The sequence below is a fragment of the Cervus canadensis genome, chromosome 15 (genome assembly GCF_019320065.1).
Source record: "Cervus canadensis isolate Bull #8, Minnesota chromosome 15, ASM1932006v1, whole genome shotgun sequence".
Lineage (NCBI taxonomy): Eukaryota > Metazoa > Chordata > Mammalia > Artiodactyla > Cervidae > Cervus > Cervus canadensis.
Genome location: NC_057400.1, coordinates 64,925,112 through 64,950,097, shown reverse-complemented (window position 1 = coordinate 64,950,097; position 24,986 = coordinate 64,925,112). Strand labels below are relative to the sequence as shown.

General features: G+C 36.6%; 1 protein-coding gene across 5 annotated transcripts in view; it reads left to right on the top strand.

Annotated features, from left to right (window-relative positions):
• The first annotated feature begins 6,094 nt into the window (after positions 1 to 6,094).
• ZSWIM2 (zinc finger SWIM-type containing 2) overlaps positions 6,095 to 24,986 on the top strand; it is a 114,481-nt gene continuing 95,589 nt past the window's right edge. For all 5 annotated transcript variants that reach the window (XR_006273221.1, XR_006273220.1, XR_006273222.1 and 2 more), the window contains exons 1-2: positions 6,095 to 6,168; positions 6,666 to 6,741. The gene's annotated coding sequence lies outside the window, so the exon portion shown is untranslated. The remainder of the gene's footprint in view (positions 6,169 to 6,665; positions 6,742 to 24,986) is intronic.

The window sequence follows — 24,986 nt, the reverse complement described above, 5'->3', positions numbered from 1 at the left end:
TTAAATCTGGTTGTCAAGTCCTCTCCTCTAAACAAAGAAAGTGGGTGTGAAGGAGAGAAAAGAAACCAAAAAAAAGAAAGAAAGAAAATGAAGAAAGAAGGTGTAAAACAATAAAAAGACTTCCCTTCTTTAGTATCAGAGGGCTTACAACTCTGCTAGGTGTTATGTGGCTGCCTGGATGGGAGTGGGGTTTGGGGGAGAATGGATACATGTATTTGTATGTCCCTTCGCTGTTCACCAGAAACTATCACGACACTGTTAATCGGCTATACCCCAATACAAAATACATAGTTCAAAAGAAAAATTATATCAAAGGGCTTGCAGTAAAACTCCTGGGGATGATGGCAAGCAGTTTGATAAAGTATGATGTGCTTTAGGACTTTTGTATTGATTTCTTCATAAGCAATAGAAAAGACAATGTATGACTGTCAAAATTGACCTAGGGTCCTAAGGGAAAAAATTCACGACCAGCATAGTTTTTCCAACACAAATAGGTATCTAGATATCACATGTGGGCATTCCCTAGTGGCCCAGGGGTTAGGCCTCAGCGGTTTCACTGCTGAGGGCCCGAGTTCAACTCTTGGTCAGGGAACTAAGATCCTACAAGCCATATTGCATAGCCAAAAACAAACAAATAAATTAATTGCCTTAAAAAAAAAAAAAAAAAGACGTCACATATGGCCGTAGTGTGGTTTATGAAACAGAAATGCACTTTAAGACACTGACTTTCTAGTACTATTTTTACTTATTAAGCCTGGTATTATGTTACATGTGAGTTCTCTCTGTAACTTTGGCAGGGAACCAGCGTAATTCTCTTCTAACTGATGCATGGAAGATAGATATTTTAAGCTTCTTCAGCAGTCTACAACCTGTCTACTTGAATTCAAACGTATAGAACCTCAACACTTCCTATTTAGCACAATTAACTTTCCCCTGGAAACTGTTAACTTACTGTTTTAACATTTAATTACTTTATGCTAAGGACATGTGCATCACAATAGATTCACTAAGTCTATTAGTTGATCCACATGACATGGGCCTTTCTGATCATGGCTTATGAGAAAATATAAGATATAGGGAGATAGTGTCTCTAAGGTAACAGAAGATTTGAAGGAGTACAATAAAGAAAGATATTCAACATTCTATACAATTGTTCACTAATAAATAAATTGTGACTTGTTCAATCAATGAAACTTTATGCAGCCATTGAAAATGAACACTATAAAATATACAAAAACCATGAAAATGTATATTCTGTGTATTAATTTTTAAGAAAAAGTTATATTCAAAATTATGTGCTTGTGCTTAGCGGCTTCAGTCACATCCAACTCTTTGCGACCCCATGGGCTGCAGCCCACCAGGCTCTTCTGTCCATGGGATTCTCTAGGAAAGAATATCGGAGCAGGATGCCCTCTTCAGAGGATCTTCTCCACCCAGGGATTGAACCCATATCTCCTGCATCTCCTGCATCACAGGTGGATTCTTTACCGCTGAGCCACTGGGGATACATTGTGTATACATGTGTGTATACACATTTGACCACAGGCTTGCATACACATTTGACCACAGTCTTGAAAATACATTGAAAAATATACCTGGAGAGAAAATGAATCAAAATGCTCACAATTTCTATGTCAGAGTTGAAGATTATGTACTATTATGTTTGTCCTCTCTAGAAGTTTTTATAATTCATTTTTCAAAATATTTACTTATTTTTGTTTTGGGCTCCTTTGGGTCTTCACTGCTGTGTGCAGGCTATCTCTCGTGGTGAGCAGGGGCTACCCTTGGTTGCAGGGCGCCGGCATCTTACCGAGGTGGCTTCTCTTGTTGCAGAGCTCAGGCCTGACAGCACAGGCTCAGTGGCTGCAATTCATGGACTTAGTTGCTCCACGACATGTGGAATTTTCCTGGACCAGGGATGGAACCCCTGTCCCCTGCATTGGCAGGCAGATTCTTTACCACTGGACCATCAGGGAAGTCTGATCATTCATTTTGTTTTTAACCTTTTTGGTAAAAGAGAAAAAGACATGGAAGTCATTGTGGAAAACTTCCAGGAATTTTTTTCAACAAATCCAGTGTGGCTCATACAATAGGTTTTACCACATTGGTAGAGATCTTTAGAATATATCTATCATGATTCAAATAACTTTAAAAACAGATGTATACCCCCAATTAAAATATATCAAATAAAATTCCTGAATGAAATGAGTTCTTTAGTTTCCAAAAGGCACAAATTCTTTATTTATGACAAAAGTTTAACCACAAAATGGAAATCCCCTTTTCTTTTGGTAAGAGCATATAATTGGAATTTTTAACATACAATGCAAATGGGAAAAAATTTTAAATTATTAAGAAATGCTTAATTGTATATTTGAGAAATTGTGTTATTTCTAGACATAACTCTTCAATTTAACTATTATTTTCCTATTTTTGTCAACGTATGACAAAAACCACTACAATATTGTAAAGTAATTAGCCTCCAACTAATAAAAATAAAGGGAAAAAAAAAAAAAGTGGGAGTTATTAGTCCAAAGTGAAGAAAATAAAATGGCTACTTTTTATAGAGTTTTTTTTAATAGAGTTTTTAATGTTGAAGGGTTTCTAAGCATTTTATGCTGAAGGCTAATCATATATCTACAGTTCTATCTGTAATATTATTGGCATAATATTCTCTTACACAGCTTCACCAGCTTTTAACCTCCCTGACACTTTTCCTGTATTTGTGCTCCGTTTAATACAAGCAAGCACAAAGCTTCCTGTGTGATGGTGATAACATATGCCTGGCTTTGTTGTTGGCTGCTGGAGTGAAAGGGAAGACAATGCCCTTTAACCTGTGCAAAGTAGAATAAAGCTTATCAGATCCTCCCCAGATATCATTAAAGGAAATGGGCTATGAAGGTTGCCTCTGTTAGGAAACACATATTTTAGAAAACTGTCGCTGCTAATCTTTTTTGTTTGGGCACTAGAAAATTACTCCTACAAACTTCAGTCCTTCCAGACAATGAAATTATACCAGGATAAACTGAAAAAAGTAACATGAAAAGCATAACAGGCAATAAATTATTCTCTTGCAATCATTATGGCTAATTCTCTTTACCAAAAGAATTAAGTCACTATGACTATTAGAAATTGAGTCTGAAATCCATCGTGTTTCAAAGTGAAGAGCTAAGGCAAATTTTTATAAACTTGTTTATAAAATACAATTATATAATTTTACTTGTATTTAAGTTGCAGTTGTTTTATTCCTAACTATGTTTATTTATGCTCTTGGGATAGTCTGTTAGGCAGAGTATTGATGGTTGAACATTCAAATCTCCTTGCCCTCTACCCAATTTCTATCTACAAATACACAAGAAAATTGTTAGTCCTAATAAACAAAGTCAACAAAGTTGTAGGATAGAAAAATCAACACACAAAAATCAGTTGTGTTTGTATATACTAACAGCAAGCAGTCCTAAAGGCAATTAAGAAAACAATCCTTTTTCTAATAGTATCAAAAAAGAATAAAATATTTAGGAATAAACTAAGGAGATAAAAAACTTGTATACCAAAAGCTACAACACATTGCTAAAAGAAATTAGACACAAATAAATAGAAAAAGATTCCATGTTCATGGATCAGATGGCATACCTTGCTAAAATTTCCATACTACCCAAAATTATCTATAGAATCAATCCAATACCTATCAAAATCCCAATGGTATTTTTACAGAAATAGAAAAAACAATCCCTAAATTCATATGGAACCACAAAGGACCCCAAATAACCAGAATAATCTTGAGAAAGAACAAATCTGGATGCTTCCAACTTCAAGATTTCAAAACATATTACAAAGCTACAGTAATCAAAATAGCATGGTACTGGTATAAAGACAGACATATAGATCAACAGAGAAGAACAGAGAGCCCAGAAATAAACCCATGCATATACATTCAACTAATCTTCAACAAAAGCACCAAGAGTACACAATGGTTTTCAACAAATTAGATCTCCACATGTGAAAGAATAAAATTAGACCCTTATCATACATGATATACAAAAATCAACTCAAAGTAAATTAAAGACTTAAACATTATACCTAAAACTGTAAAACTCCTAGAAGAATACATCGGGAAAAGTCTGAGACATTGGTCTTGACAATGATTTCTTGAATATGACACCAAAAGCACAGGCAACAAAACCAAAAGTACACAACTGGGACTACATCAAACTAAAGCTTCTTCACAACAAAGGACACAACAAGCAAAATGGAAACACAACCTATGAAATGGGAGGAAATATTTGCAAACCATCTATCTTATAAAGGGTTGGTTGCTAAGCTATGTAAGGAAATCCTGCAGCTCAATAGTGAAAAATAAAATCAGAAACCTGATTTTAAAAATGGGTAAAAGATTTGAATAGCTATTTCTCCAAAGCAGACACGAAAATGGTCAACAAGTATATGAAACAGCATTCAATATCACTTATCATCAGGGAAATTAAAATCAAAACCACAATGAGATATCACCTCACATCTGACAGAATGGCTATTACCAAAAAAAAGAAAAGTAAAGAAACCCAGAAAAGAAAAAATGTTGATGAGAATATGGGGAGTTTGAAAGACTTGTGCACGGTTGGTGGAAATGTAAAATGGAAGACAGTTTGAAAGTTCCTCAAAAAATTAAAAGTAGAATTACCATATGCCCCAGCAACCCTACTTCTGTGTACAGTATTTATCCCAAAGATTTGAAACGTGGATCTCAAAAAGGCATCTGTACCTCTGTATTCATTATATCATTGCTCATAATACCTAATGTAGAAACAACCTGAATGTCCATCGGTAGATTAATAGATAAAGAAAATGTCGTATATACATACAGTAGAAAATTATTCAGCCATAAATTGTTTCCCTAGTGGTCCAGTGGTTGAGAGCCCACCTGCCAATGCAGGGGACATGGGTTCAATCCCTGGTCCAAGAAGATCCCACATGCTGTGGAGAAACTAAGTCTGTGTGCCACAACTGCTGAGACCACGCACTGCAACTACTGAAGTTCCCATGCCCTCGAGCCTGCGCTCTGCAACAAGAGAGGCCACCACAATGAAGGAACACGCACCATGCTAGAACGTACCCCCCACTCTCCACAGTAAGAGAAGGCCTAGCACAGCCAAAAATAAATAAATCTTCTTTTAAAATAAGGAAAAAAATAAGAAAATAAGAAAAAAAGATTCAGCCATAAACAAAGAAGGCTATCCTGTCATATGCTACAGCATAGATTAACTTTGAAGACTTGATGCTCAGTGAAACAAGCCAGTCACAGAAGAATAAATAATGTACAGTTCAACTTACATTCCAACAACTTACATATCCAAGTAGTCACACTTATCAAAGCACAAAGTAGAATGGTGATTTCCAGAAGCTGCGGAGAGGGAGAAATGTGGAGCTGCTGTTTGATGGGTATAGTTTCAATTTTAGAAGATCAAATCGTTTTAGAGATTTTCTGTACAATATTGTGCTTATAGTCAGCATTGTTGTTCTCATTGTCGTTGTTCAGTCGGTTGCTCGTGTCCAACTCTTTGCGACCCATAAGCTGTACCCCGCCAGGCTCCTTTGTCCAAGGGATTTTCCAGGCAAGAATACTGGAGTGGGTTGCCATTTCCTTCTCCAGGGGATGAGAAGGGATTCCTGACCCAGGGATAAAACCCACATCTCCGAGTCTCCTGCATTGCAGGCAGATTCTTTACCACTGAGCCCCCTGGGAAGTTTGTTTAATACATATAAGCCTTATTTTCCCCATCTAAAAAATGGGAATAAAAAAGTACCTCTAATAAAAATATGGTGACATCAAAGATGTAAAGTTCTTAGAATAATACCTGTAGTTGTAAGTTCCCTTATTATTATCTCTGTTTCTTTCATTGTCTACACTGAATCACTCAAGTTCAACATAGCTGTTGCCAAATTCTAAAGTCATAACCACGTAGTCCTTCTCTCCAACTGATTCATCATCCTATTTGAGCACTGAACATTACAACACAATAATTTGATTAATGTTGGGTCAGCTGTCTTATATTGCTTAAATAATTTGAGGCACACAGGGTATCCCTGTCTAGGAGATGTGAGCCTGCTGAGTTCACATGATGGTGGAATGTGTCTTAGATCCTGTGTCCTGAGTCTAGAAACTACACACTCTAGGTAAGTTATTAGTCACTATTAGAGTCATTTTTCTGTTACTCTTTCCAACAAATTAGTGGCACATACAGGGCCAGAGGGCTTCCCTTGTAGCTCAGTCAGTAAAGAATCTGCCTGCAGTGCAGGAGACCTGGGTTTGATCCCTGGGTTGGGAAGATCCCCTGGAGAAGGAAATGGCAACCCATTCCAGTATCCTTGCCTGGAAAATCTCATGGACAGAAGAGCCTGGGGGGGCTCTTCTGGGGGGACAGAAGAGACTGGGGTGCAGTCCATGGGATCGCAAAGAGTTGGGCACGACTGGGCAGCTAACACTTACTTACTTACTTATAGGGCCAGATCCAAAGTGGGCTGATTTTTACTTGAGGGCTTTTTTCTCTACTCCATACCTCTAAATAGATATTTTATACTGAGTAAGTAATTTCACCTCTCTGATCACTTAGTTTCTCAACTATATCATATGATTTTTTTTTTTTTTTTTGGCTGCATCACATTGCTTGCAGAATCCTAATTTCCAGACCGGGGACTGAACCTGCACATGGCAGTAAAAGCACCAAGGCTTAACCACTGGATCACAAGGTAATTCCCATATATAGTAATTTATATAGATCACTGCTTTTCAAACTATCTCCATGCAGCTATGGCAGATGGCAGCTCACAGGCACAGGACTCTTGCACAGATGAGATGGACAATAGGTCATTCCTGGCACTTTCTCTGTAACTTTAGCCCTTTTCCTACAACTCAAAATTGTATGCAAATCAGTTGGTAAATCAGGGCATTTAACCTAACTAGATAATCTCTAAAACTTCTTCCATTCTGTGTTCTAATTCTAAGACAGTTAAAGACAAATTCAAAATTGTTTTAAATAATCTAGGTAGCATAAATTTACTACAATTCTCCAGTCATCTAGTAGCCTTTTTATGTTAAATTAACAAAGATTTGGGTAAGCATTCTCAAGAATGAGTGTTTTATACATACTGGAAAAAAGGAAAGTGGTCATCCCTTAGAGCGCTGAATGGCTAATAAAATCGCAGAATTATTCCTATCTATTAACACTTGCAGAATTATGTTATGAAATATTGAGAAAGATATATGGAGTTTACTATTCAATCCCAAACACAGCTTACTTTATTATTCTTAGCACTATTTCAAGAAATAATTCTTGGAATGTCTCATATACAAAAGGACAATGCATTTCTAATATCTTTCAAGTATGATTTTGGTTCTGTATTAAATATGCGCAATTCCTTTAGTCAAACACATTAACCCTCTTTGTAAAACAGTTTGACAGAAAATAGACAAATCTAAAATTATCTTCCTTCTAAATTATTAGGATGTTTTATTAACAAACAGCATTTCTTAGTTTTATATTACCTTATTCCAATATTTCTAGACTGCTAAGCTCTCTGAAGCTATTCCCAATGAGTGCATTAATGGCAGAGAGAACAATTCTTTAAGCACAGGATTTCCAGTTCAGTGTCTGCAAAATTGCAAGGATCTTGGTTTGGAATAACTTTGAGCCAAATATTTAATAGTAAGTAATAATAGTATATATATATGACAGTCCCCAGACGAAAATGTGGGTCTACCTACAAAAAATACTTTTTATTCATTTTCTATTTTGTCTTAAAGATATTAACTTATATTCCTTCAATTTTCCAAAGCAAATGATATGTTCTATTCTTTATTTTGGGCTTCCCTGGTGACTCAGTGATAAAGAATATGCCTGCCAATGCATATCCCTAGATCAGAAAGACCCCCTGGAGAAGGAAATGGCAACCCACTACAGTATTCTTGCCTGGGAAACCCCATGGAATCACTACAGGCTGTGGGGTCGCAAAGAGTAAGACATGACCCAGTGACTGAGCACACATGCATTTTTTTAAGATTATATATGCCTAATTTAAGATAACAAAATGTACCAGTAAAGCAACTTTATATTAACAATTATGAGACTATAATGATGGATAGCATGGCCAGTGCATTCCTATCAAGACTCACTATATTTTCTGATTCTCTTCTCTTTCTAGAGAATAATCTGAAAATCATGCTTAAATTTGACTTTAGAAGAGAATTGCTATATATCAGTGAACAATATAGTTTTCACAATTCTGCAACCATTCTGGAAAATACTGGAGCAAGCCTAGTAAGATCTCATGACAAATCATAATGGTGTAGAATTGTAATTGTTTAAGTGAACTGAAAGGTTAGAATTCTCCAGGAAAATGTTTAGGTGCCAGACCATTTTATGTATAGCATGAAGTTACTGTATAAATAGTAGTGGACATTTTCAAAGTATAGTAATCAGAATTCTGAAACTGTGAGCCTCAAATTCACCCTAAGCTGGTTTTTAGACTAGATGATACTTTCTCAGCAAGGAATGTCATTGACTGCAAATAACATAATTGTTGTTATTGTTGAGTTGCTAAGTCATGTCTGACTCTTTGCAACCCCAAGAACTGCAGCACACCAGGCTTCTCTGTCCTTTACCATCTCCCAGAGTTTGCTCAAACTCATGTCATTGAGTCAGTGATGTCATCCAACCATCTCATCCTCTGTCGTCCCCTTCTCCTCCTGTCTTCAGTCTTTCTCAGCATCAGGGTCTTTTCCAATGAGTTGGCTGTTCTCATTAGGTGGCTGAAGTAATGGAGCTTCATCTTTAGCATCAGTCCTTCCAATGAATATTCAGGACTGATTTCCTTTAGGATGGACTGGCTGGATCTCCTTGCAGTCCAAGGGACACTCAAGAGTCTTCTCCAACACCACAGTCCTAAAATATCAAGTCTTTGGTGCTCAGCCTTCTTTTTGGTCCAACTCTCACATTCATATGTGACTACTGGAAAAAACATAGCTTTGACCATAGGCACCTTTGTCAGCAAAGCAACATCTCTGCTTTTTATATGCTGTCTAGGTTTGTCATAGTTTTTCCAAGAAGCAAGTGTCCTTTAATTTCACAGCTTCAATCACTGTCTATAGTGATTTTGGACCCCAAGAAAATAAAATCTACCACTGTTTCCATTTTTTCCCCATCTATTTGCCCTAAAGTGAAGGGACCAGATGCCATGATCTTAGTTGTTTAAATGTTGAGTTTTAAGCCAGCTTTTTCATTGTCCTCTTTTACCTTCAAAGGGCTCTTTAGTTTTCTTCACTTTCTACCATTAGAGTGGTATCATCTGCATATCTGAGGTTGTTGATATTTTTCCTAGCAGTCTTGGTTCCAGCTTGTGATTCATTCATCCAGCCCAGCATTTTGCATGATGCACTCTGTATGTAAGTTAAATAAGTAGGGTGACAATATACAGCCTTAATGTACTCTTTCCCCAATTTTGAACTAGTTTGTTGTTCCATGTCCAGTTCTAATTGTTGCTTCTTGACCTACATACAGGTTTCTCAGGAGGCAAGTAAGGCGGTCTGGTATTCTCATTCCTTTAAGAATTTTCCATAGTTTGTTGTAATCCACATGGGCACAGGCTTTAGCATAGCCAATGAAGCAGAAGTAGATTATTTTCTGTAATTTTGTTGCTCTTCTATGATCCAGCAGATGTTGGTAATTTTGTCTCTGGTTCCTCTCTTTTCTGAATCCAGCCTGTACATCTGGAAATTCTTGGTTCACCTACTATTGAAACCTAGTTTGAAGGATTTGGGGCATTACCTTACTAGCTTGTGAAATGAGGGCAACTGTATAATAGTTTGAACATTCTTTGGCATAACCCTTCTTTGAGAGTGGAATGAAAACTGACCTTTTCTAGTCCTAATGGCTTAAATAACAAACACATTATTATCTCACATAATAAGAAATCTGAAGGTGGGCAATTTTAAGGTTTGTTGACAAACTAATGATTACGAAGTCTGGAATTTTGTGTCTGCAGTTCTTTTGGCCTTTCCTTCATTCTTGCAAGACAGCTGCCATAGTTCCAGACATCATTTTTATAAAGTAGGATTCTGGAAGGGAACAACCAGTGGGACTGGGGTATGATAAATTTGTATTCCTCCCTCCTTTTTAATAGAGGGAAAAATCTTTCCTAAATATTCTCTAACAGATGTTTCCTTTCTTCTCATTTGTCTAAACAATTTCATATGCCCATTCCTGGGTGCAAAGAATTGTGGGAAGGGAACTACTTGGCTAAGGTAAATATGATTGACATGATTGGCTCAAACTGCTTTTGTGTCTACACAGGTAAATTTGAGATTCCATTAGTATTTAAAGAGGGTGAATCTCAGGGGGGAAAAAAAAAGAATAAACTACTGACCCGTGCAGTAACATGGATGAATCTCAAAAGCATTATGCTAAGTGAAAGAAGCCAGAATCAGAAGACTAAATACTGTGTGATTCAATTTATGACATTCCAAAAAAAGCAAAACTATGTTTGATAGAAATCAGATCAGTGACTTCCAGAAGCAGGAAAGGGAATTTACTACAAAGAAGCACAGAGGTTTTCCAGACAACGGAAATCTTTTCTATCTTGATTGCCATGATAAATTGCTATTTAAATTTGTCAATTTTCATGGAACTATACACCTAAACACAGTTATTTTACTCTATGTAAATTATACTTGAATAAACAAAAGTTAGAGGTTTCTCCTACAAAGGTAATTAACAGAGTATATTACAGCTTCTGCTATTACTATTTCTCCCTGAGACCCTTAGCATATTTTGAAATCTCACGTGGAGATCTAGAATTAAATCAATATTTTAAAGACCCTACCCCAAAACTAGTGTACACCTGAAAAATTATTTCAATAGAGACTACTTAAGGAAAAAAAATTCAGGTATGTCACAACCTCCTGCAATAATCTTTAGCAGTTGTTTTGACCAAAATCTCTTTCCCGAGGTCAGCGACAACATGTGGAGCCAAACTTGGCCAGAATATACTCCTCTGGCTGCTCTCTTTGTCCACAGAAACTTATGTGCCTTTAGAGGATAGGTAATTAATATAAACATGTAATCAGATATACATAATAGCAGTCGTACTTCAATGTTAAAAAATTTAGAAAATGATCTTACAAAATTTCTTTGCAAAGAAATTTCTGACATAGAAAACCTTTTTTCAGCCTCTTTCTTCTTCTTCAATTATACCATTAATATCAAGGTGAAGAAAGTAAAATATAAAATAGTTAAATATTTTCTTACAATAGTTATGCCCCAGTACTTAATCTTGTTAAAAGAGACAGTTTAGCCTCACATTTTGTTCATATGATGCCTCTAAATTAACAACCAAGTTATATTGGATAAAATTCTAGATGTATTTCTATTGAGTATTAACCTTTGGTTTAATGTTTAAATAAAAACAGTGTAGGAACAATGATAATTGAGCAGGACAGTCACTAAATCTAGGCAACAGGCCTAAAAGACTTATAAATGACTTTCTCTGCAGCATGATTCCTCTTGATTTGGTTCATATGGCAGTATTTTTTATGAAGTTACTAACATACTAAGTATACACAATAGCAAGTTTGAATAAAATCTGAGAAATTCAATTATTTCTATGATTTTAAAAATCTAGCTATTTAAAAATCACATAGGCCAATCAAATATTTGAATATTCTTCATTTTATCCAAATGTTTTGATAATTTAGAGGAAAATTAAGAATGAGAAACTGTGGAAGCAAAATGAACTAAGTAAAATTTTTATTTTGAGTAAATTTTGTGAAATGGTTGATAGGCATTTGAATGAATATTTGTGTCATTTGAAACAATGGATGGTCTCTAATATCTGCTCTAAAATGTGAATGGTGATTTGCTACTATCTTACACCAATTATCTTAATGTGGTTAATTTGAGAGGTCACTTAGGGGTCAAAAGTACTCTGTTGAATTAGCTTTCAAATGTGCAGCAAGCTCCCCCCAAATTTCTCAAGCTTGTTAGTTGAAGATTCAAGCATAATACCCTCATAAACAGAGCAGTTCTGCTGAGTAACCAGAGTTAACCTCTCAAAGCAAAGCATTTCTATTAAAATAACTTGTTTGGCACATCATTAGTTCTGTACTATTATTAGTTCCAGGCAAACAGATGTCTTCCTGGATGAAATCCAAGCCAGGCATCTTACTTTTTCCAGTTCAGTAAGTTTTTAGCATGAGAAAGAGATAAAATCTTGCAGTTCCATTTGATTTGAATTGTAATCTACTCCTTTACAGTAAATATTACAACAATTTGATTCTTTACAGAAGCAAGAGAGTAAACTCCATGCTTTCTAAAAATGTGGATATACTGGCTAATGATGTAAAAATTAGTTCAAAAACAAAATGTTTATAATCCTTTTGAGATTATCAGTATCCATTTTAATGAAAAATATGTGTAATTATTATGTCTAAAATATACATAGTAATATCAGAAATTAAAACACGCTTCAGGAGGACCACTATTTGTGAAGGACTTTAAAATGTACTGAATTCCTACACTGCAACTTTAAATATAGAAGCATAAATCCCCTTTTCTCTTTTCCCATGTAAATAAAGGCACATTTTAGCAATGTTTTCCATAGTAAAAGTAGTTTTTTTAATTTATTCTATTTAAGTTTGTACATCTAAAACTTAAAAGAAATGTTACAAAGTCAACTACTTTTCCCATGATACACTCTGACCTTATTTCATTTAGTAGAAGAGTCCCCCTGAACATATCATTACCCAGCTAGATGCCATATTTCCCAGTTTCATCAAAAAGATTCATCTCCTTCAGAATTTAAAGGCATTGACTACCAAGCAAGCTTGGATTCTTGAGGTTCTCTCACTAAGTGGAGAAAATCTGCCTAGAAATAAGTGCAGCACAAAAGAAAACAAAGCTGAGAGAAGAGGGAAGTCTTGATATTATTTAAGTTTCTGCCTCCAGCTGTGCTAAATCTACGTGCATCCTGGGCTTAAGACTTTTCTGAGCCAATAATTTCCCACTTTTGTTAAAACTAATTAAAGTTGGATTTCTATAATTTGCAATTAAATAACTCTTAACTAAAATAGCTGCTAATTACAGTCATTTAAATTGACAGAAAATTCCAGGACTTTTAATCTAAAAATAGTTCTTAACTTCAAAGTCATCCCCATGTTCCCAAGAATATCATCTGGAGATTCTCATTTTATGTAATCATTCTGGCTTATTAAAAGCTAAATCCATGACATTTTTAACTCCATGACACCAAATCTGATTAGCAGTTTTAGGCTATTACTTATCTGCCAGAATCCAAACTTATAAATACTCCTAATACATGATTCCATAAACAAATGCTTCAATTATGATATATTAGAATGTAATTTAATGACATTATCATTTGAATTATACTTTTTCCTGCTATTTTGTGACATCACCATCCTTTATTTCAGGTAATGAAAGAGATATAAGATTTATTTACAAGAGAACTTTCAAAATGGATTATATAAGCATAAGTATATAACTGGAAACTATTTTTGTTCCATTCTATATGGAGTGAACAAATAGTACATAAATTCAAGTAGGCATTATTGCAGATTGGCAATTCAAATTAGTTCCACTGAGTTAAGACTCGGGAGTCTTGCTTGCCTGTGCGTGCGTGCTTAGTCGCTACAGTCGTGTCCAACTCTTTGCAACCCTATGTCTTGGATACGTTCAGTCACTCCCAACTCATTCAGCAGAAAATACTTCAGCACCCTAGGCCAAGCAGGTGTCTAAGTATTGAGAATACTGTATTGAGGAAAACGGTCAAGGTCTTATTCCATAGGAGGTGACTTTTCTTGGAGCTATTGCATCTCCTCATACCACCGGATGGGAGGGTTCTCTTCAGGAGCCACCCAATCACAGTCATTTTTGTCTTGAATACCTTTCTAAAGGTCCTGAATCCTGAGGAAAAGCTAAAGTCACAGATAGTTGACCTCACTGGACAGCTGACATCACCTAAAACTTCCATCTACATCTACTTGGAACCTTCAAACCTGGAGGCATTCATCTCACTCTACAGCTGTTAATAAGCCCAGCACAAAATTCAAGCCCCTTACTAACTTCTCCTTTCTTATGGTTTCATTCCTGCTCCACTCAGTGCTTCTTCAACCCTCACCCCCAGTGCTCTTCTCTTCTCTTGAACACGTTCCTCTGTATGTTCCCGAGTTCTTTTTCATTATTTTGTTGTTTTTTAATTGGGGCTTCCCTGGTGGCTAAGATAGTAAAGAATCTGTCTGCAGTGCAGGAGACCCAGGTTTGATCCTTGGGTCGGCAAGATCCCCTGGAGAAGGAAATGGAAACCCACTCCAGTATTCCTGCCTGGAGAATTCCATGGACAGAAGAGCCTGGTGGGCTACAGTCCATGGGGTCACAAAGTTCTTTTTATAAAGTTCTTTTTCATCATTTTGGTGTTTTTTAATTAGTTTTTGTAACAATGAATAAATATCATTTATGTAGAAGGCAGTTAAATGTGGACTTAAAGCTTATTTTATTGTTTTTATAAACACTGAGCAAAATTGTTTACATAAGTACATAAGAACATGGAATGAGACAGATGGGAATGAAAATTTTGGTATTAGCAATATAACTCAACTGTTGAACTGCTTTCAAGTTATTTGCCAAATATCACAGTGGTTTATCATCAAAAAGTATATTTCAGTGATCTATTAGCTCCTTCAATTGTTTTGAAAGTGAAAATTAGAAATGCCTTAATGTTCAAAAAGCTTTGTTTCTGAGTCCTTAGGGACATTTGTTTTCTTACCATCAGTACAAATTTTCCTTTTATTTGGAGTCCCAGTCATTTTCACACCCTGGGGTGATTAACACCAGATTGGATCTAAGATACAATTTTGTTTTCTAAAGTGAGAGAAGTGTGGTTGCAAAAAGAAGTGAAAAAAGAAAGCAAAGCATGATGTCTTAATTCAAGTTCTCAGGCTTATTAATATTAAGAAAGAGTGGATATGTGAGTTGAGGATAAGGACATTGAATCCCTTAAAAATTATTCTAAGCCCATGTACTTTGTAAAGTCTTTGCAGAGTTCAAGAAGTACACGTATCTCAATTCAAAGATTGCTGGTCCACTGTCCCATTAAATCCCACTCTTAGGTCAGCTGGCTTTAACAACACTGAATGCCATGTTCTCTTTCTCCCTTTCTTGGAATATCCATATTACATCAGAATGTAGTCTACAGTACATATTCAGTATCTACACTTTCTCACTTTTCACATATTCCTCAGTCATACTATAAACAGTATGATTGCCTCAAAATGGCAAAACCAACTCAAAATCTTTCCTGCCAAAGAAAGATTCTCTTTCTGGAGTCTCAAATTTTAATGAATGCCACTGTAAAGCCTTCTAAATTAGAAAATCCCCATTGGTCTTTCTCAATTTCTCAATCTTCTGCTTCCATATGTGACCACGCTTTATTGATCAAATTTCCTACACATGTATTATCTCTATTCATGTCTACTAATTTATCCTTTAACAAGTATTTATTACACACCTATTATGTTGCAGGCACTGTTCTAATCATAATTAACAGAAGGGAAAGATAGACATGTTCCTTGTACTTCTAGACATGTGTATGTGTGTGTCTATATATATATCCATATATATGTGTGTATATATACCCTCCATTTTAGAGTTGTATCATAAATTTTATCTAACTTAAGTTTATAAAAGGTTGTTTTGCCTTTAGAGGTATCAATTTCTTTATATTCCTTCCCTGCAGTATGGAATAATTTAATATCCTAAAAGTTCTATAGTTTATATTGTTTGATATTGGCTTTTATTATGTAATTTGATTAATATTGTAAGTAAATTAACACTGAAAATAAGCCTTTTACTATGAAAGACTAGCATGAAGAAGTGGAAATTCCTCTGAATTCTGAGGAAAATTCTCAAAGAAAAATGACAAGATTATAATCCAAAATTTATTAATAAGATTTATGATATTTATTAAAATCAGAATACATTGTCACAGGGGCTCCCCGCCCTCTATTGCTGAAAACTCATTACAGTATTGACCACATTAAATACAATTGCCCAAAATGATGCGCTTTAATGCTTTTTTATGTACTGAATTTGAAAAATAATTCAGCATGTCATTTTTTTCCTTAAAAATGTAGCAACAGCTGTATTAAGCAAAATGACAAAGTTCTTGCATGCTAAGGAAAACAGAACTCAATACAAAATAATTTTCACAAATATAAAACTCTTTCTGTCCTTTGAAGATATGACCTAAGGCATGTCTTCACTATTTAATGTAAGATGAAGCTGACATTCAGATGAATTAAGGTCAGGTTGACATAAAGCCAAAATCAGAGATGCTACATTGAGTAGTCATGGGGAAAAAAATAAGCTGAAAATATCTAAGTGATGAATTACCCAACTTGTCCTCTTAACAAGAAAGTAAACCAGTCAGCATGACACTAAGCTATTCAATTATTGCTCATATTCTTTAAGTTGTATTTATAAATTAAATAACAGAAGGGGGAAATGCTATACTTTGGATCTTTGCTATAGGCCAAATAGCAAAACTGTTAAAGGAACACATCACTAATTGAAAACCCAAAATACTGATGCAGGAAATGTACTCATTACTGTCATTCCTATGTGTGATTGCTTTCTTTTTCCGTTCCCTTGATGTAGACTACCACCCCAACAGCTGACGTTAATTCGAATTGGTGAAACAAAAATAGACATTTGGGTAGACAATAATTATTATACATACAAACTGACTACTTTATTAAATATACATTTCATATCATCATTCTGGTAAGGATAAAAAAATGTGTTTATGAACAAGGAGAGATTTAATAATTGTTCACCCAGAAACATTCAGATTCATGGTGCTAAAGTGACACCTAGTGGAATAAAAACAGGAGTCCAGGGCTGCCAAGAAACATGTTTTTAAGTTTTTCACACTTTATGGAGTAAATAGCACACACACACAAACATCCAATAAACATATAAATATATGCCAAAAGACAATATGGCCTTTGGTGCCAATTCAGTAAGAAATTACTTGACAGGAACTAAAAGCAGATGCTACTGGATCTCAAATAATAATAATACCTCACCAAATCCTTAAAGAAGTGGAGTAGCCCTCATAATCAAAAAGAGTCCAAAATGCAGTACTTGGGTGTAATCTCAAAAACAACAGAATGATCTTGGTTCATTTCCAATGCAAACCATTCAATATCATAGTAATCCAAGTCTGTGCCCCAACCACAAATGCCAAAGAGCTGAATGATTCTATGAAGACCTACAAGACACTCTAGAACTAAAACCAAAAAGAGATCTTTTTTTCATCATAGGGGAATGAAATGAAAAAGTAGAAAGTCAAGAGATATCTGGAGTAACAGGCAAATTTGGTCTTGGAGTACAAAATGAAGCAGGGCAGAGACTAACATATTTTTGCCAAGAGAATGTACTGGTCATAGCAAACACCCTCTTCCAACAACACTAGAGAAGACTCTACACATGGACGTCACCAGATGGTCAATACCAAAATCAAATTGATCACATTCTTTGCAGCCAAAGATGGAGAAGCTCTATACAGTCAGCAAAAACAAGACCGGGAGGTGACTGTGGCTCAGATCATGAACTCCTTATTGCCAAGTTCAGACCTAAATTGAAGAAAGTGTGGAAAACCACTAGGTCATTCAGGTATGGCCTAAATCAAATCCCTTATGACTATACAGTGAAAGTGACAAACAGATTCAAGGGATTAGACCTGGCAGATAGAATCCCTGAAGAACTATGGACAGAGGTTCATAACATTGTACAGGACGTGGTGATCAAAACCACCCCCAAGTAAAAGAAAGGCAAAATGGTTGTCTGAGGAGGCCTTACAAATAGCTGAGAAAAGACGAGAAGCAAAAAGCAAAGGAGAAAAGGAAAGATAAACCCATCTGAATGCAGAGTTCCAAAGACTAGCAAGGACAGATAAGAAAGACTTCCTAAGTGATCAATGCAAAGAAATTGAGGAAAACAGTAGAATGGGAAAGACTCTTCAAGAAAATTAGAGATACTGAGGGAACATTTCATGCAAATATAGGCACAATAAAGGACAGAAACTGTATGGACCTAAGAGAAGCAGAAGATATTAAGAAAAGGTGGCAAGAATACACAGAAGAACTGCACAAAAATGATCTTCATGAACCAGATGATCACGATGGTGTGATCACTCAGACATCCTGGAATGTGAAGTCAAGTGGGCCTTAGAAAGCATCACTTCAAACAAGGCTAATGGAGGTGATGTAGTTCCAGCCAAGCTATTTTATATCCTAAAAGATGATGCTATAAACGTGCTGCACTCAATATGTCAGCAAATATGGAAAACTCAGCAGTGGCCAGAGGACTGGAAAAGGTCAGTTTTCATTTCAATCTCAAAGAAAGGCAATACCAAAGAATGTGCAGACTACCACACAATTGTACTAATTTTAGATGCTAGCAAGGCAATGCTCAAAATCCTTCAAGCTAGGCTTCAACAGTATGTGGACTGAGAACTTCCAGATGTACAAGCAGGATTTAGAAAAGGCAGAGGAACCAGAGATCAAATTGCCAACATCCATCGTATTATAGAAAAGGTAAAAGACTTCCAGAAAACATCTACTTCTGCTTCATTGACTATGCTAAAGCCTTTGATTATGTGGATCAGAACAAACTGTGGAAAATCCTTAGAAAGACAGGAATACCCAACCACCTTACATGCCTCCTGCAAAAAACTATATGCAGGTCAAGAGGCAACAGTTAGAACCAGACATGGATCCATGGAATGGTTCAAAATTGGGAAAGGAGTACATCACTCCTTTGTGTATTGTCAACCTGTTTATTTAATTTATATGCAGAGTACATCATGCAAAATGTTGGGCTGGATCAAGCACAAGCAGGAATCAAGATTGCAGGGAGAAATATCAACAACTTCAGATGTGCAGATGACACCACCCTATAGCAGAAAACAAAGAGGAACTAAAGAGCCTGTTGATGAAAGTGAGCGAGGAGAGTGAAAAAGCTGGCTTAAAACTCAACATTCAAAAAACAAAAATCATGGCACCCAGTCCCATCACTTTATGGCAAACAGATGGGGAAAAAATGGAAAGAGTGACACACTTTATTTTCTTGGGCTCCAAAATCACTGAGAATGGTGACTGCAGCCATGAAATTAAAAGATTCTTGCTCTTGGAAGTAAAGCTATGAAAAACCTAAACAACGTGTTAAAAAGCAGAGACATCACTTTGTCAAAGCAATGGTTTTTCCAGTAGTTGTGTACAGATGTGAGAGTTGGACCATAAAGAAGGTTGAGCACCAAAGAATTGATGCTTTCAAACTGTGATGATGGAGAAGACTCTAGAGAGTCCCTTGGAAGGCAAAGAGATCAAACCAGTCAATCCTAAGGAAAACCAACTCTGAAAGCTAGACAGTGTATTAAAAAGCAGAGCCATCACTTTGCCGTCAAAGGTCCATATAGTTGAAGTTATGGTCTTTTCAGTAGTCATGTATGGGTATGAGAGTTTGGCCATAAAGAAGGCTGAGCACTGAAGAACTGATGCTTTTGAACTGTGGTGCTGGAGAAGACTCCTGAAATGCTGAGCATGCAGGTGGAATTTGCTGACTGTAATGAGTACTTCAAGTGATCTGGCCAGGCTGTGTCATCATCAATGGGGAGGCCCTGTTGTCTATGTTTAGGTCTTTCATTTGGGGGAAGATTTTCAAGACTCTTCCTTCTTCTTGGAATGTAAATGTCCAACAACAGAGATTGAGTTGTGGTTAGAGTAAGGGGCTGAAATTCAGCCTCTAATACATATATTTTACTTAATATCTCTGTTTTCAGTACAATACTACCAATTTGATTATTCTTGGGTTCTCCCAATGCAGAGCCCTTCTGTTTTTACCTCATGCAGAAAATAAATCTCTGCCTATTTACCTGAGTGGAGGAAGTAGTCTAATTGTTCAGTATGAGGAAGGGAACCTAGGGATATCACTTCTTCCTAAGCAGCTTTTAACCAATTTTCTGTATTTTAGAACATCATTTCGCTGTACCTTCCAACTGCCAGAGGTACTTGATCTCATTTATCCTTAGGCTCTTTTGGAATTCTTCAAGGTAAACTAGACTGATCCTCACCTTTTGCAACAGAGGTTCAGTATACATCTCTCACCAGTTTGTTATGACACCTACCATTTTCCAGAATTATGTTGCTCTTGTGTCCACTGTTATCCTTTTGTACTTGTGGGTTCATTCCTTTTAAAACATTCCTAGGCTATAACTTCACTGGAGTTTTGGAAGGTAGCTTAATTGGAGTCATATGTTTCATTTACCAAGCAGCAACCTTGCATTCTCTTCAGCTAATGTTTTTTTTTAACCACTTGGGGTGCTGAGAAGGAAAGCCAAAATATACTCAGATATCAGTTTATAAATATTTCAGTGAGGCCAAACTAAAGATGGTATCTACAGAGTCCAGCTGTCCATATCCACACCTGTTAATAAATCACCTTGCAGACATCATAAGCTCATGACTGGTTCCTCAAGTTTGTGTCTCCAGAAACTTAATTTTATTGGTGGCTTAGAATTGCTCAGTCCTTTGGCAACTAGCTAATACTAACCCAAAAAATTCACAAAGGACTTCTGTATTTAAAAGGATTATGATTTATTGACTTACAGTAAGAAATATATACTATCAAATGAATAAAATATTCAAGTTTTATGAATTACAATTCTGTGCTCAAAGTAGAAAGCCAAATAGTATTCAGTTCAGTTCAGTCGCTCAGTCGTGTCCAACTCTTTGCAACCCCATGAACCACAGCACACCAGGCCTCCCTGTCCATCACCAACTCCCTGAGTCCACCCAAACCCATGTCCATTGAGTCGGTGATACCATCCAACCATCTCATCCCCGGTTGTCCCCTTCTCCTCCTGCCCTCAATCTCTCCCAGCATCAGGGTCTTTTCAAATAAGTCAGCTCTTCGCATCAGGTGACCAAAGTGTTGGAATTTCAGCTTCAGCATCAGTCTTTCCAATGAATATTCAGGACTGATTTCCTTTAGGATGGACTGGTTGGATCTCCTTGCAGTCCAAGGGACTCTCAAGAGTCTTCCCCAACACCAGAGTTCAAAAGCATCAATTCTTCTGCACTCAGCTTTCTTTATAGTCTAATACTTACATCCATACATGACTACTGGAAAAACCATAGCCTTGACTAGATGGACCTTTGCTGACAAAGTAATGTCTCTGATTTTTAATATGCTATCTAGGTTGGTCATAAGTTTTCTTCCAAGGATTAAGAGTCTTTTAATTTCATGGCTGCAATCACCATCTGCAGTGATTTTGGAGTCCAAAAAAATAAAGTCAGCCACTGTTTCCCCATCTATTTCCCATGAAGTGATGGGACCAGATGCCACGATCTTAGTTTTCTGAATGTTGAGCTTTAAGCCAACTTTTTCACTCTCCTCTTTCACCTTCATCAAGAGGCTCTTTAGTTCTTCTTCACTTTCTGCCATGAGGGTGGTGTCGTCTGCATATCTGAGGTTGCTGATATTTCTCCCAACAATCTTGATTCCAGTCTGTGCTTCCTCCAACCCAGAGTTTCTCATGATGTACTCTGCATATAAGTTAAATAAGCAGGGTGAAAATATACAGCCTTGATGTACTCCTTTTCCTATTTGGAACCAGTCTGTTGTTCCATGTCCAGTTCTAACTGTTGCTTCCTGACTTGCATACAGGTTTCTCAAGAGTATTAAAATAATTGTTTTAAAACAGTGAAAGCTTAAGTAATAATGGCATGTTGCTGTACTAGTTTGATGTACTCTTAAGTCAATTTGCCAATCAAATCATTGTCAAAATCCTGTTATAAATAATTCAATATCAAAAATTTTCATGACTATTAAGTCTCATTTCCGTGGGGTGAGAGAATACTGCGTTGAGTCCAGACTAATGTATCCAACTTTTCAATATGCATGTTCATCAAACATCTCACAAGCACTGCACTCTTAACCTGTAATTGACATGTTTAATTTCAGACTCAAGATCTTTCTGCCCAACTCTATTCTTTCTTCTGTGTTACGTGTCACAAGGGTTTGAGACTCATCTTTGACTCTTCCCTCTTCCTAGATACCTCTTCCTAGATACCATTTATCTCTGGTATCAAAGGCATTTTGATTCTATGTCTGAGATCCATTCTTTCTTCTACATCCCCACAAACACAAAACCATTAAAGAGCCTCATTTTAGCTATTAAAAAAGTTACTTCATCTGTAACAAAAAAGCAGAGACTCACTCAAGCTAATTCAAGCAAGAGAGTTTGTTGTCCCAAATAACTGGTGAATCACACAATAAGCTGGACATAAAAGGACAGGTGTTGATTAATAAAACCATTTAAGCAAAAAAATAATAATAATACATAAATACAAATTTAAGCAGCCCTGCTTTCTCTGGTATATATCTTCTAGTGCCTTATCCATTAATTATGCATAACAGATAAGCTTTCTAAATCCTATGTCTTTACATTACTTTGCTAATGTAGCTAGATATAAAATTCTAGTGTTGGTAACATTTCTTTCAGAACTTCTGTCTTTTAGCATCACCTGACTTTTGAGAAACCTATATGCAGATCAGGGAGCAACAGTTAGAACTAGACATGGAACAACAGACTGGTTCCAAATAGGAAAAGGTGCCGGAGCCTGCCGGCAAACGAACTGGTCAAGAACACAATTACCAGAGTACCTAGGAAAAAGAAGACTCAGAAAGAGAAAGATGGGGTTGAGAGGGATGGAGTCCGCTTGCGTCTGACTCCGCCAACTTTATTGAAGAATACCACGCCTATATATATGCTAACAGGAGTTACTAAGAATAGATCGAGGGTTTGCATACGTGCAGAGCTACAGATGTTTTAAATTCCCACACTCAAGATCAGTAAAGCGTAAATTACCCTAGCGCCCAACATGATTAAGATCATTAGAACATTAGATAGAAAACAGGCTTCATCAATAGAACATTAGATGGAAAACAGGTTTCATCAATAGAACATTAGATGGAAAACAGGTTTCAGGCATGATGAGTTTATCAGCACCAGAAAAACAGGCAAAAAGGTCACCGGTGTGTTTTTTCCCTGAAGGAGACAAATGCCAGTCTATACTTTAACAAGAAGGGGTGGCAGGACAAAGAGAGACCTTTTGACCTCTCTTAGGGCCGTAAGGGGCCTGTACATTCAGGCCGGCTCCCTGCAAAAAGGAGTACGTCAAGGCTGTATATTGTCACCCTGCTTATTTAACTTATATGCAGAGTACATCATGAGAAACGTTGGGCTGGAAGAAGCACAAGCTGGAATCAAGATTGCCGGAAGAAATATCAATAACCTCAGATATGCAGATGACACCACCCTTATGGCAGAAAGTGAAGAAGAACTAAAAAGCCTCCTGATGAAAGTGAAAGAGGAGAGTGAAAAAGTTGGCTTAAAGCTCAACATTCAGAAAACTAAGATCGTGGCATCTGGTCCCATCACTTCATGGGAAATAGATGGGGAAACAGTGGAAACAGTGCCAGACTTTTTTTTTTTTTTTTTTTTTTTGTACTCCAAAATCACTGCAGATGGTGATTGCAGCCATTAAATTAAAAGACACTTACTCCTTGGTAGGAAAGTTATGACCAACCTAGATAGCATATTGAAAAGCAGAGACATTACTTTGCCAACAAAGGTCCGTCTAGTCAAGGCTATGGTTTTTCCAGTGGTCACGTATGGATGTGAGAGTTGGACTGTGAAGAAAACTGAGCACTGAAGAATTGATGCTTTTGAACTGTGGTGTTGGAGAAGACTCTTGAGAGTCCCTTGGACTGCAAGGAGATCCAACCAGTCCATCCTAAAGGAGATCAGTCCTGGGTGTTCATTGGAACGACTGATGCTGAGGCTGAAACTCCAATACTTTGGCCACCTGATGTGAAGAGTTGATTTATTGGAAAAGACCCTGATGCTGGGAGGGATTGGGGGCAGGAGGAGAAGGGGACGACAGAGGATGAGATGGCAGAATGGCATAACTGACTCGATGGACATGAGTTTGAGTAAACTCCGGGAGTTGGTGACGGACAGGGTGGCCTGGCGTGCTGCAATTCATGGGGTCACAAAGAGTCAGACACGACTGAGTGACTGAACTGAACTGATGTAAATGACAAATGTGATGCTTATCTAATGTTTGCTTCTTTGAACCTATTTTTCCCATTATGTGAACAGATTTTTCTCATTCTCTCCAATGTTCTGAAATTGATTAACCACGTATCTAGGTCATTCACTCATCTGACTCAGCACTTAATAAGCTCTTTCCACTTGAAGATAAATTATCCTGCTTTGTTTTAGGAAATATCTTTTATTATATTTTTTATATCATTGATAATTTCCTCACTTTCATTCTTCTCTTTGGAAATCTTAGTAGTCTGAATTTATCCATCTTAATCTTCTTTCTTTTTAATATTTATCAGTTGCTTCCTTTCTTCTTTATATTCTGGATCATTGACTTCATCTTAAAAAATTCTATTGAATTTTTTAACAGTCATTTTTAAAACAAAAGCTTTTTCTTTTTCTCTGATTGCTCCTTTTGACTGACTAAACCATTTTAATCTCTTTCCTTTTACCCATTTTGGTAGCTCTCCAGTTTGGCAATATCCCCTTTTTGTATTTCTGAGACACTTTTTTTTTTCTTTTTCACCTCCAGCATGACTAGCTTCTGCCAAGACTTGAAAGACAGATGTGAAGTTTTTGAGACCACACAACCCACCTAGCAATCACAGTTTAAAAGTCCTTTAGTTTTTCTGTAGCAATAATAATGGGGGTACTAATGTCTAATCCTTAGCTTCTAGAGTGATTGGGAGGGATTGTCACTGGAAAAATCTCATGGAGTGAACAGCTTTCCTGAGGGTCTCACTTTAGTGTGG